We start from the raw sequence: 13,101 nt of genomic DNA on the forward strand, positions 1-13,101 counted from the left end.
TTCTCATATTACAAATCAATTGTTTTCACTGGCATGTCTCTTAGGTGTCGAAGACTAGTGCATATTTGAGCCTACGTTCAGTATGAGTAAAATACTTAAGTACTGTTAAAATCAGATATTCTAAGACTTTTACTCAAGTCGTATTGGAATTGGTGACTTGTAACTTGTAATGGAGTCATTACTGGAGTAATTTTACTCAAGTATAGTTTTCAGGTACTCTTTACACCTCTGGTGAAACTAAAATAAATATTATATAATATTTTTTTTGAATATTTCATATAGAATCAGATATATGAATGTTCAGTATATAAAATCATCCGATTTTAACACAAGTTTGAAAAGTTTTTAAAAGTTTTAAAAAAGTGTCATTTTAAAGGGGATCTATTTTGCAAAATTCACTTTTACATAGTGTTTGACCATAAACGTGTGTCGGTATTGTGTGTACATAACCACCCTATATTGGTAAAAATCCATGCTACAGCAAATACACATGTACCATCTCTTTATGAGTTCTTTATGAAAACCAAAACTCTTAAATGCTTTATCAAGGCATGGCTGTCCAAATCAGTTATAAGTTAACCAAATAAACAGTGACAATTAGATTAATAATGCATATTGTTTGCGAATGTCTCGGCTTTGAGTGATGTTTGGGAGGATGGTAATTTATTGAAAGTAAATTCATGTAATTGTGCTGGGAAGCTTGATGAGGCAAAAGAAGGTGTCAGCATGGTTTCCATCACCATGAGAGAGAAAAAATCATTAAAGAGAGAAACAAATTCACTTCAAAGCATGGCGGAGAACAAACATTTATGAATGTGTATCATTTAGATAGAGAGAGGCAGAGTTAAGATTCACAGGACTTACATGAATGGAACATCAGAAATCAGCTTTGTTGTGTTTATTTTTGATATTTGTGTCTAACGGGACGTAAACAACTATTCTGTTTATCAAAACAGTCAATGCAAATTTAATTCTCAAAACTAGAAAAAGAATAGCTAAATTTATTTGTCAGTGTTTGGATATATTGACTGAATTGAAGTTCAGGCTGTTTGAATATCCAAAACACTAGACATTTGTATTCAATTTTCAGCCTTCTAATGAAGTTGTAACATTGAACATTGAATGTTTTGAACATGGTCTCATTGCTGACATGGTGTCAGTAACTGAAATATTGTACATGACAATTTTCATTTTATTTTTGTATGATCTTTTGGCGCTTCTTGAGAAAAATAAAGAGGGATTATTTTGGAACATGAATGGATTTTTAAGATGCCTGGAAGGAAGTGCATCAAAATGTATGTTTAAATGAGATGGACAGACAGACAGAACATTTTCAGTGAATAATGATTTCATTTTGATCTGTTTATTCGACATTTATAATGTAAGGCATTAGAAGACTTTAAAAACAATAGTCGTTTCTACTTTTATGATATTTTTGTTGTACTTTTTGCCATTATGAATATTCTGAGAAACATTTAATTTGTTCTTCAAAGTATGTGTGTTTTAAACAGTGGCGAGGCCAGGGTGGCACTGGTTCATCCTTGAGGGCTGGTCCAGCCAAACAAATGAGACAAAACATTTTTAGTAGGGAAGGATCAAAAATAAAAAAAATAAAAAATCACACAAACATGACAAAAGTAATCGCTCAAATACATGAATTTAGTGGATATCACTCCCAAAACCTTGCAGTGTGTACATGGGCCCTGTTCAAGCATGAAAAACAAGTTTTATTAAAATTCTGAATTGATTATATTACCTAGAAAATGTGCAAAGAGCGGTACCTTTATAATCTTTAAAAAGCTGTCAGTCATTTTAGTTCATCAAGATGATGCAGTTTCACAGCGAATCTCTTACTTACATAATGACTTTGTTATAAGGATTTGCTAGCATGCAGAACTCATCACTAGACAAAAACTTTGGCTTTGAGTGGTGAGTGGATTCTAACTTAAACTCCTCTGATTGGCCATTTGCGTTCAAGAAATCAGCAGACATGTCTTTGATTGGCTGCATTGCTTAAGGCTGCAAAAAAACATGTGTAAATAGAAACCTTTGAGGCTCTCCAAAGCGCATCACGTCATAGAAAGTAAATTATAAATCCCCAATATAACTATTGAGTTATGTCTGTGAAATAATCAGTACTTAATATTGTACTTTTTTAAAAACCTTCACACATTTAATGGTATTTTATGGTGTTTTGTTTACTAATTGTAAATTTTGTGACTTCATTGCCACTCCATGATCCATTTCAGAACCCCACCCATAAACGGCACATAAAAACTAAATGAAACATGATTGGTCGCTTTACATGTCTCTTCCTGCCTGAAAAGTCTGGCTCTACGAGACTATAGGAGAAATGGGTCTGACTCCCCCTTTACACCTCCTCCTCCCTGCCTCCTTGTCCTCACCGCAGACCTCAATCGATGAGTCCAGTGGCAGGGACGGATCTACGCCTCTTTACGGCCTGCTCCCAGGGCACTTTTTAAGCCACCACCACCACAGGCAGCAGCTTTCAGCGGTTCCACACCAAAACCACTATTTACTGTAATGAAATCAGAGCGGGACTCTATAGATCATCTTGGTCTTCCTCCCTCGTCTGATTCAGCGTTCTCAGCACTCTCCTTTTCTCCTTTTTCTATCTTCTATCTTTCAGGCCTCGTTCGCAGCCAATAGCGTCCCATCAAAGTAAATTGGCTTTGATCCGTGATTAAACGGGCTGCCGGGCCTCTGCTGGCTTCATTCATAAAGCGCAGTGTGTCGTCTTGACTGACAGCTCTCCTGCCAGGAGCTTCTGATCGGCGTCTGATGAGACAGGACGTTGATTGACAGGTTGCAAGGTTGCTCCTTGTGTGACTGCCTATAACGTTTCACTTCCTTGTTCCCCTTCTCTCTCTCTCTGCCTTTCTTTCTCACTTCCTGTCTCTCTGCTGTCAGAAATGTCATTCGTCTGTCAGCTTGGCTTTTCCTGGCAGTAAATGGAGTTGTCTGTTTTTTTTTTTGAGCGTGGTTTAGTGAAAGAAACATTAAATACGGACAAATCTGCAAACAAACTGCTGCAAGGAGCCCGGCTGTTTTCCTTCCCGCTCTCTTTTTTTCTTTCTGAGCCTTTCAAAATGATTTTTTTTTTAAAAGAAAAGTGTCATGCTGAATGTGACAATTGACTCGGAGTAATAATAAAAGGCACCATATGGTCTATGTTTGATAAACATGCATTATTAAGTTGATTGCCTGTGTCAGACATTAATTTACATTTGTTGTATTAAAAAAAGAATTACCCTCAGTTAGATCAAAGCTGCGAGATTAACTGAGGTGCTCTAGTAATTGGGCTGTGATTTTGCCTGGTTAAGGAGATTGAGCCGGGATCCAGGTGCAGAAGTGATTCATAAAAACCTGTTCACACTGAATTTGACTTTTTCGGCACTAGAAACATGAGCACTATAAGATTTTCAAATGAATAAATGCATTTCAATAAACTCAGAATTATTGCAAATATATTTTTAACTGTCTTAATAGAATGCTATGACATTTTTTTATATCAGATGATGAATAATTTATTCAGGAATTATAACTTTATTCAGCTAAAAAAATCCAAGTAATTTTTATATTTTCATACTTTTGCATCATCTAGTTCAATGTTTCTCAACCAGTGGGCTGGAACCCACTAAGAGGCCTTAAGAAACATCCAAGGGGCCTCAAAATAATATAAAACAAATATTCAAATAAGTCAAGATATTTCTTATTTTTATTTCTTATCAAGCTCTAAAATATTTAATTGGCTGGAAATTGTGAGTATGGTTAGGCAATGTTGTGTACAATGGGGATCATAAAGGTTGAGATCCACTGAGATCCACTATTCACACCACTGTTGCATTGGTGTAAATAGGTGTGAATAGTTATATTTAGTCTTCCTTCACTGTAGCTCTCAAGTGAATCGCATCCATGCTTAAAACATAGTGTGTGAAGATGTTGCACCTGGTTTGATGATCATAGCTATCATATCATTTTTAAAAGACTTGTAATATAGTGCACAAGTCACATGTATTACATTTATGGTTGATTTTCTGTCCTTTTGCCCGGGGTTTTGATATCCCAGGTCAATATATAATTTTGTTGCAAGAAAAAGTGTGAACATTCAGAAACATTATTTACACAAGAAGTAAGAGATTTAGAAAGACGAGAGAATGATAGATGTTTAATTTTAGAATTAACTATTTATTTATAAGAAGACAAATAATGAATTCAGTTTTCAGATTCAAATACACATTGTATAAACTGCCCAAAAGTTTGCAGTGCATGCCCACCAATGAGTGTAACTTGCCTTGTGTGCTTAGGTTATAATTATAGTAACGTTAGTCCACAGTAACTCCACAGTTGAGTGTGGCGACTACAGGTTTCCCGCGAGTGGGCGTGGTTTTAGCGCAGCCAGCGGACACGCCCCCAGCGTTTGAGAGCTGAGACTACTGCTATTTTTTCAAGATTTTGATAGCTTACTTTATTTACTTGCCGGCTTTTTTTATCATTCAAATTTGGCTGGGTGGCTAATAACACATTTTTCTGTGTTGTGACAAACTCAGAACACATACTTAATTTTGACTTTACAGGGACTTTAATTAATTCATCCTTCTTGAATAAAAGTATTAATTTCTTTTAAAAATAAATCTTACTGACCCCAAACATTTAATCATACAAACTATGGCCTTAAGAATGACCCCATACATTAGAATATTTGTTTTTGTGTAAAACAACACACTATATGATATTACAGCAAATATCATATGAAAAGATGAATGCTTTTGTAAGTGTGGTAATGTGCGTGTGTCAGTCTTTTCGGGAAGCCAGACACTGGGCACCACATGGCTTCCCCGACAGTCATCAGAGTTAGATGAGGCCAATTCATCATCGGTCTCCGTGAGTGTGTGTGTGTGTGTTTGGGTATGTGGTACATCATTACGAAAGTGATGGAATAAGCCTCTAGCGCACAACAACCAGCCTAACACTCAATCCACTCTGAACCCTTTGCTCTGGACCAGTCTGGAACAAACTTGCTGTATTTCAGTCAAATAATGCCAATATGTAGGAAAATGTCATATATTTTCTCTCGTTTCCCTCAAATGCAGGAAAATGTTCTGGAAAATTCATTTTCCCAAGAGCTGTAACCGTCAGCTAATGATGCTGTCGCTGAAAGCCTCTCTCTCTGTCTTTCTTACTCATCTGCTCGTGAACGCGCTCGTACACACAAATATGGCACAGAGCCATACTGTCTGTGTTAGGATGTGTTAACATGATTTGGTGAAAACAAGTACACAAGCAGCAAGCAATGGAGCAGACATTGATTGACATTGAACTGCTCTCTTATTTACTGCTGGGGTTTCTCATCCTCGGCTGACAGATTAGAAAGTGCTGTCTGTAAGCTAGATCCAGGCCTTTTTCCTCCCCGTCTAATTCTATTTCAACTGTAAAACATGGTGTCATCATTTTCTGACAGTCCTCGAGACAGAATTTATCTCATCATTAATTAAAGCTCGTATTTCTTACATGCCCGCTCTTAATTAGTGAGAGGTCATTGGGGAGGGCTTATTAAGTGGAACAAATTCAACCAACGTTAAGAGATGAGTTGTCTCTCTTTCTCTTTTCAGTCTTTCGCACATACATTCAGGAATGATAAAAATGGGGGGATTCAGTAAGAACAAATTGCGCCTGCTGATGGCATGCAGAGTCTATACATTAGTGGTGGGGATTTTTAGTGGATTTTTAGTGACTCTTTCTGCAGATTACATCGATATAGTTACACCAGTAGGAGGCGACAAGTGATTGCCTTTGAGTGAGTAATTTGCTGAATTCAGAACACTATTAAAAAAAAATTCAGAACAGCATACTTGTCACGTATAGCGGTTGAAGCAAGGATCCATACGCAGCACACTTTATTAAATAGACACAAAACTTAACGAACGGTACTCAGGAACAAGATTACAAGACCAGAAACAGCCACATACACAAACAATCAAACAAGAACTCACAAAGACAGGGCTGAAACACAAGGCTTAAATACAAGGGATAAACGAGCTAGACAAGATAACAAGGGGGCGTGGTAATCAGAAACACCTGTGAATAATGATCAGACAATTAACAAGACACATGGCAAACAGTGAATCACATAACAGACAAGAACAAGACACAAAACCCACACCGTGACATAGCCCCTCCCCTATGGGCGGCTCCCGACGCCCGTCAAAACAAAACCACAAAAGTTCAGGAGGGTGGTGAAGCGGAGGCGGTCTTGGGGGAGGGACGGAGGGCCAGGTCCGCACTGGGAACCGGGACCAGGATATAGGCAAGGCGGGCCTGGATCGTGAAGCGTGGGCGACCAGTGCGGAGCAGGATCTGCAGACGACCAGCGCGGAGCAGGCAGTGCAGGTGGCCAGGGCGGAGCAGGATCTGCTGACGGCCAGGGCGGAGCAGGACGCGCCGGCGACCAGGGCGGAGCAGGACGCGCCGGCGACCAGGGCGGTGAAGACCCCTCGGGCGGCCACGGCGGTGAAGACCCCTCGGGCGGCCACGGCGGTGAAGACCCTTCGGGCGGCCACGGCGGTGAAGACCCCTCGGGCGGCCACGGCGGTGAAGACCCCTCGGGCGGCCACGGCGGTGAAGACCCCTCGGGCGGCCACGGCGGTGAAGACCCCTCGGGCGGCCACGGCGGTGAAGACCCCTCGGGCGGCCACGGCGGTGAAGACCCCTCGGGCGGCCACGGCGGTGAAGACCCCTCGGGCGGCCACGGCGGTGAAGACCCCTCGGGCGGCCACGGCGGTGAAGACCCCTCGGGCGGCCACGGCGGTGAAGACCCCTCGGGCGGCCACGGCGGTGAAGACCCCTCGGCCGGCCACGGTGGAGACGACCAGGGTGAAGCCGACCACTCGGGCAGCCATGGTGGTGAAGACCAAGGCGGAACAGAGACAGACCCTCAGGAACAGGCTCAGGAACTGCAACAGACACCACCGGCTCAGGAACTGCAACAGACACCACCGGCTCAGGAACTGCAACAGACACCACCGGCTCAGGAACTGCAACAGACACCACCGGCTCAGGAACTGCAACAGACACCACCGGCTCAGGAACTGCAACAGACACCACCGGCTCAGGAACTGCAACAGACACCACCGGCTCAGGAACTGCAACAGACACCACCGGCTCAGGAACTGCAACAGACACCACCGGCTCAGGAACTGCAACAGACACCACCGGCTCAGGAACTGCAACAGACACCACCGGCTCAGGAACTGCAACAGACACCACCGGCTCAGGAACTGCAACAGACACCACCGGCTCAGGAACTGCAACAGACACCACCGGCTCAGGAACTGCAACAGACACCACCGGCTCAGGAACTGCAACAGACACCACCGGCTCAGGAACTGCAACAGACACCACCGGCTCAGGAACTGCAACAGACACCACCGGCTCAGGAACTGGAACAACAGACACCACCGGCTCAGGAACTGGAACAGCAGACACTGGCTCCGGCTCTGGAACAGCAGACACTGGCTCCGGCTCTGGAACAGCAGACACTGGCTCCGGCTCTGGAACAGCAGACACTGGCTCCGGCTCTGGAACAGCAGACACTGGCTCCGGCTCTGGAACAGCAGACACTGGCTCCGGCTCTGGAACAGCAGACACTGGCTCCGGCTCTGGAACAGCAGACACTGGCTCCGGCTCTGGAACAGCAGACACTGGCTCCGGCTCTGGAACAGCAGACACTGGCTCCGGCTCTGGAACAGCAGACACTGGCTCCGGCTCTGGAACAGCAGACACTGGCTCCGGCTCTGGAACAGCAGACACTGGCTCCGGCTCTGGAACAGCAGACACTGGCTCCGGCTCTGGAACAGCAGACACTGGCTCCGGCTCTGGAACAGCAGACACTGGCTCCGGCTCTGGAACAGCAGACACTGGCTCCGGCTCTGGAACAGCAGACACTGGCTCCGGCTCTGGAACAGCAGACACTGGCTCCGGCTCTGGAACAGCAGACACTGGCTCCGGCTCTGGAACAGCAGACACTGGCTCAGGAACAGCGACAAACAGCGTGGCGGCGGCCATCCTGTCTGAAGACTCCGGCTCAGCAGAAGTGACGTGTACAGTCTCTGGATCGGCAGAAGTTACGTGGAGTGTCTCTGGACCGGCAGGGCTGACGTGGAGCGTAGGCTCGGCAGGGCTGACGTGGAGCGTAGGCTCGGCAGGGCTGACGTGGAGCGCAGGCTCGGCAGGGCTGACGTGGAGCGCAGGCTCGGCAGGGCTGACGTGGAGCGCAGGCTCGGCAGGGCTGACGTGGAGCGCAGGCTCGGCAGGGCTGACGTGGAGCGCAGGCTCGGCAGGGCTGACGTGGAGCGCAGGCTCGGCAGGGCTGACGTGGAGCGCAGGCTCGGCAGGCGGGACGGTCTGGACGAAACGAGTCCCAAGCAGGATAGTCTTCTTGACAAATCGTGCTGACCTCAGCGGGGGATCGGCCACGCTGGACACCAGACCCAGACGGCTATAGATCGATCTGGTTTGTGGCTTGATAATGGGAGTGACATAAAGACCAGACTGAAGGGATACTGCAGGTTGACAGAGTTTCTTCTCCTTCATGTCCACAACAAACGACGAATCGCTCAGGAAAAGGGCCAGGTCAATATACCGTTCCAGCGTCCAGTCAGTATAGTCATCTGGCATCATAAGAGCGATGCCCTCGTCTAGTCCGCTCCGGAACAGCTCTATAAGCTGGGTGTCGTCTAGGGACGCTAAATGGCAGCAAGCCCAGAAGTCCTTCACATACCTTACTATGGGCTGGCCGTCTTGTGACATTGACAACAGGTATCTCCTTAGGGCCTGGTTGTTTGTGACTACTGGATCCATAGTTTTGGTGAGTTCTTCTGTCACGTATAGCGGTTGAAGCAAGGATGAAGCAGGATCCATACGCAGCACACTTTATTAAATAGACACAAAACTTAACGAACGGTACTCAGGAACAAGATTACAAGACCAGAAACAGCCACATACACATAAACAATCAAACAAGAACTCACAAAGACAGGGCTGAAACACAAGGCTTAAATACAAGGGATAAACGAGCTAGACAAGATAACAAGGGGGGGGTGGTAATCAGAAACACCTGTGAACAATGATCAGACAATTAACAAGACACATGGCAAACAGTGAATCACATAACAGACAAGAACAAGACACAAAACCCACACCGTGACAATACTAGTATACTACTCATACTACTTTTACCATATATTTCTATGGCAGAAATAGTAGTCCTGAGTGGTATGCTAGTGCGGTTCCGAATGTAGCAACTGATTCATTAATTCAACCGATTTGTAAAAACAAAAAAAACAAAACATTATTTCAGGAACGCATAGAATACTACTTTAACTCTTGCCATAGAAAGATATGGTAAAAGTAGTAAGCTAGTATTTGGTTCTGAATTCATTGAATGCTTTTATGAGCAAATCATTAGGTGTGTTCAACTTGAAGTAGTGCTGCAGACCGATTGGTCTATGAAAGTGACATGTGAAGGCCACCATACTTGGAATTTGTCCTCTGCATTTAAAGGGGTGGTTGATTATGATTTCACTTTTATAACTTTAGTTAGTGTGTAATGTTGCTGTTTGAGCATAAACAACATCTGCAAAGTTACAGCGCTCAAAGTTCAAAGCAATGGAGATAAAGAAATTGCTTTTTAAGGACTACAACAAACAGCTGGTAGGGACTACACAACATTCCTCCCGGGTTAGTGACATCATGAACCCTAAAATGTACATAAACCCCGCCCCCGGAACACGATTTCTAGATTATCAAGACAGAATATGCTAATCAATGACTAGAAGATAACTACACATAAGCTGCATAAATTAATACAATTTATGACTAAAAACTAACCATTCAGAAATGTTGTCTACATGTTGTCACTTCTTTTTGAGTCTTTCCATCTTTGTCTGACTCCAGTTTGAACGTAAAAGGCTAAATGTTTTTGAAATTTTCAGTGCATGTCTGTGTGAGTTTAAGCTGCTGTACCTCCGCCCTCTGTGCCTGGAGCAGCAGCTCATTTGCATTTAAAGGGACAGACACAACATTTTTTGCTCACCCTCAAAAAGTGAAAATTCTAACATGCTATACAAACAATATCTGTGGGGTGTTTTGATCTAAAACTTCACATACACACTCTGGAGACATCAAAGACTTATTTTACATCTTGTGAAAAGTCCAAGTTAGTGCACACACATTAGGAGTAGTGAGTAGTGAACACACACACACTGCAAACTGTGAACACACACACAGAGGAGTGGGCAACCATTTTGCTGTGGTGCCTGGGGAGTAATTGGGGGTTAGGTGCCTTGCTCAGTCATTTCCTGCTGGTATTGAGAATCGAACGTGCAACCTTCGGGTTATCAGTCTGACCCTCTAACCATTTGGCTACGACTGCCCCAAGTACCATCATCTTGACATCAAAGTACTGCAAGAGCAATTAGAGAGCAGACAGCTCTGTATGCTTTCGATTTGCTCTCACAGTATTTGGATGTCATACACCCAAGCGTGCCGCACAAGTCCTGAAAAGTGAAGCCAAAGCGCCTCGATCGCCCCCCCGGTGACTGGTCCTAGTATAGGTCATAAACCCCGCCTCCCCATGTTATTCAACGGGACGTGAGACCAACTAAACAATTAAATTACACTTCAAATATCTTTCTCCCAAAAGTGGTTTCTGTCATTTTCTGTCGTTTTTATCACGCTAATGTAAGTTCAAGTGTCTGTTTTTAAAATAAGTTTGTTTTTAGTTAGTTACGTGATGCTATAAAAACGGTGGTGTAGCGTCATGATTGACAGCTGTGATTGACAGGACTATTTTTCGGGATCTTCAAAGACTGAGGAGATTGTATTTACTTTATTTTAACAAGCCTCTTGTCATACTGCAATCAACAGGAGCGGAACAGAGCAGACATAGGCCACTTGAAAAGTGCAAGGAGAGTACATTCTGCGAGTGTGAGGGCGGGGCATTGATTTTGCGGCTTTACTTCCTGCTCACTACTGCGCAGGTCTGGACCTGAGATCACTACTGCGGAGACTCAAGTCCCAAGATGTCAGCGCCATATCGAGACAGTGGCGGCTTCAGTTTCACCTACGAGGTGGCTAATTCGTACCAATTCATACGACCTCACTCGTACGAATTTGTTAGTTTTTTACTAAATCGTACATATTTTACGAGTTGCTAAAATCGTATGAATTCATACGAATGACCTACCCCTGACCCCGCCCCTAAACCTACCCATCACGTGGGTTTAGACAAATCGTACAAATTCATACGAGTGAGGTCGTACAAATTCGTACGAATTAGCCACCTTTTAATCACTCGTACAAATTCGTACGAATTGGTCGTGAGATAGCGTTGTCTGTGCAGTGCTTCTTCAAGTCGAACACACCTACTAAATCATTAATTCAACCGATCTGTAAGAAAAATTATTCACTCAGGAATTTAGCACTCAAATAGCAAAATAAAAATTCCACAATAGTGTTTTCACAACTTTCAAAAAGAGGAAAAAGGTAGAAAGAGATTAATAACAGTCAGAAGAAAGAAAGATTTTTTCCATCGCCTCTGTTAGAAACACCTTCAGCGTTAACTTGTTTTTTGTAATTTGATGCAAAGGTAATATAATACAAAGTTTAGTGTTATAAACGTACATACATAAAAAAAAACTTTAGAGGATTTATGATGCTGATGGCCGTTAAAACGCATCATCACAGTCTGTAAAAAGGTTTCCAGTGACTGAGAGAATCTTTGAATCATTCTCCCAACCAATTCATTCAAAACACTGATTCATTCGGAACGAAACGTAGGCCTACCTCCTGGCAACAGGCGAAACAAAGCTCTTGTCTGCTTGTATTATATTGCTTTAAAATGATATCATAAATGAAGGACACTGACTTAATTTACTCGCTCGTAGCACTATAGTGCATAGCGTCTGTCTGAACCGGATTATTTGATGAATTAGCATGCAGTTTTTTTTAGTAACTGGTGAATTTGACTCGGCGTGTGTGTGTGTGTTTTGTGTTCGCTTGGTCGCTATGATTGATAACTACACCAGCGTGAGCTGTATACTGGGAGGGCTTGAGCAGAGACTGGGGACGTGGGGCGGCGATCGGAAACATAGGAGAGGAGACAGATTACAGAATAGGCCATGTCACAGATGCTGGTTTATCATGCCATCCTTTCTCTTTTCTTCCCCCTCGCGATTCTCGTTTCCCCCTCACCTGGTATTTTTAGTCGAACCACTGACGTTTTTGTCAGAAAGACGCTGGAAAGAAATGATTACATAGGAGGGAGTCTCCACGCGTTCAATGGGAGGAGAGAGAGATAGAGACTCGTCCCCGGTGATTCGGGTGACACTGTTTTGCATTATCATAATTCAAAAAGACAGAATGGGTTTGGCTTGTCGTGAAGACAACAGCTGTTTTGCTCCGCTGTGACATTTGTTGCCAAATTTCGTCGCGCGGCTTTGGAGGGGCGCTGCGCGTGTTCACCGCTGACCTGCCGCTGGGTTTGGCACACTCTGGCCCACACCGGGGAGGAACGTTGTGAAAGCCAGCAGGTGACAGCTTGTCAGAGAGAGAGAGAGAGAGAGAGAGAGAGAGAGAGAGAGAGTGGGAAAGAGAGATGGAAACACCAGTCGTCCATTGTGACACATCTGGTACACAGGATCATATTCGCGCTCTCCTCCCTTCAAAGAAAAAGAGCGCGAGTGAGAAAGTGCAGTGTCTCTAACTGTGTAATGATGGGGGAAAGTTTGTTCATGATTGACAGCGTCGGCCTTGTCTTAATTGGACATAATTTGGTGCAATTTTGAGAGGTCCCTTCGACTGACCAAATAATAACAGAGGAATGGACTCTGCGTTGTTTTCATAAGTAATAGTCAAAAGACCCCCACACATCATTAGTTCCATTTTCACATTAGAAAAATAAGCCTTTTGAACTAATACACCCTTCAAAACACCCAGAATGAATGCGGTGGGCACTACAAACTACACGGCACCTCAAAGATTCAAAGATACAAAATATCAAAAATACAAGGTAGGGAATTG

The 13,101-nt window shown here is 43.9% G+C and overlaps 1 protein-coding gene across 2 annotated transcripts in view; it reads left to right on the top strand.

Annotated features, from left to right (window-relative positions):
* The window catches only part of tshz1 (teashirt zinc finger homeobox 1), a 283,121-nt gene that overhangs the window by 75,552 nt on the left and 194,468 nt on the right, over positions 1-13,101 (top strand). The window lies entirely within an intron of this gene.

Source organism: Phoxinus phoxinus, assembly GCF_949152265.1.
Source record: "Phoxinus phoxinus genome assembly, chromosome: 19".
Taxonomy (NCBI): Eukaryota; Metazoa; Chordata; class Actinopteri; order Cypriniformes; family Leuciscidae; genus Phoxinus; species Phoxinus phoxinus.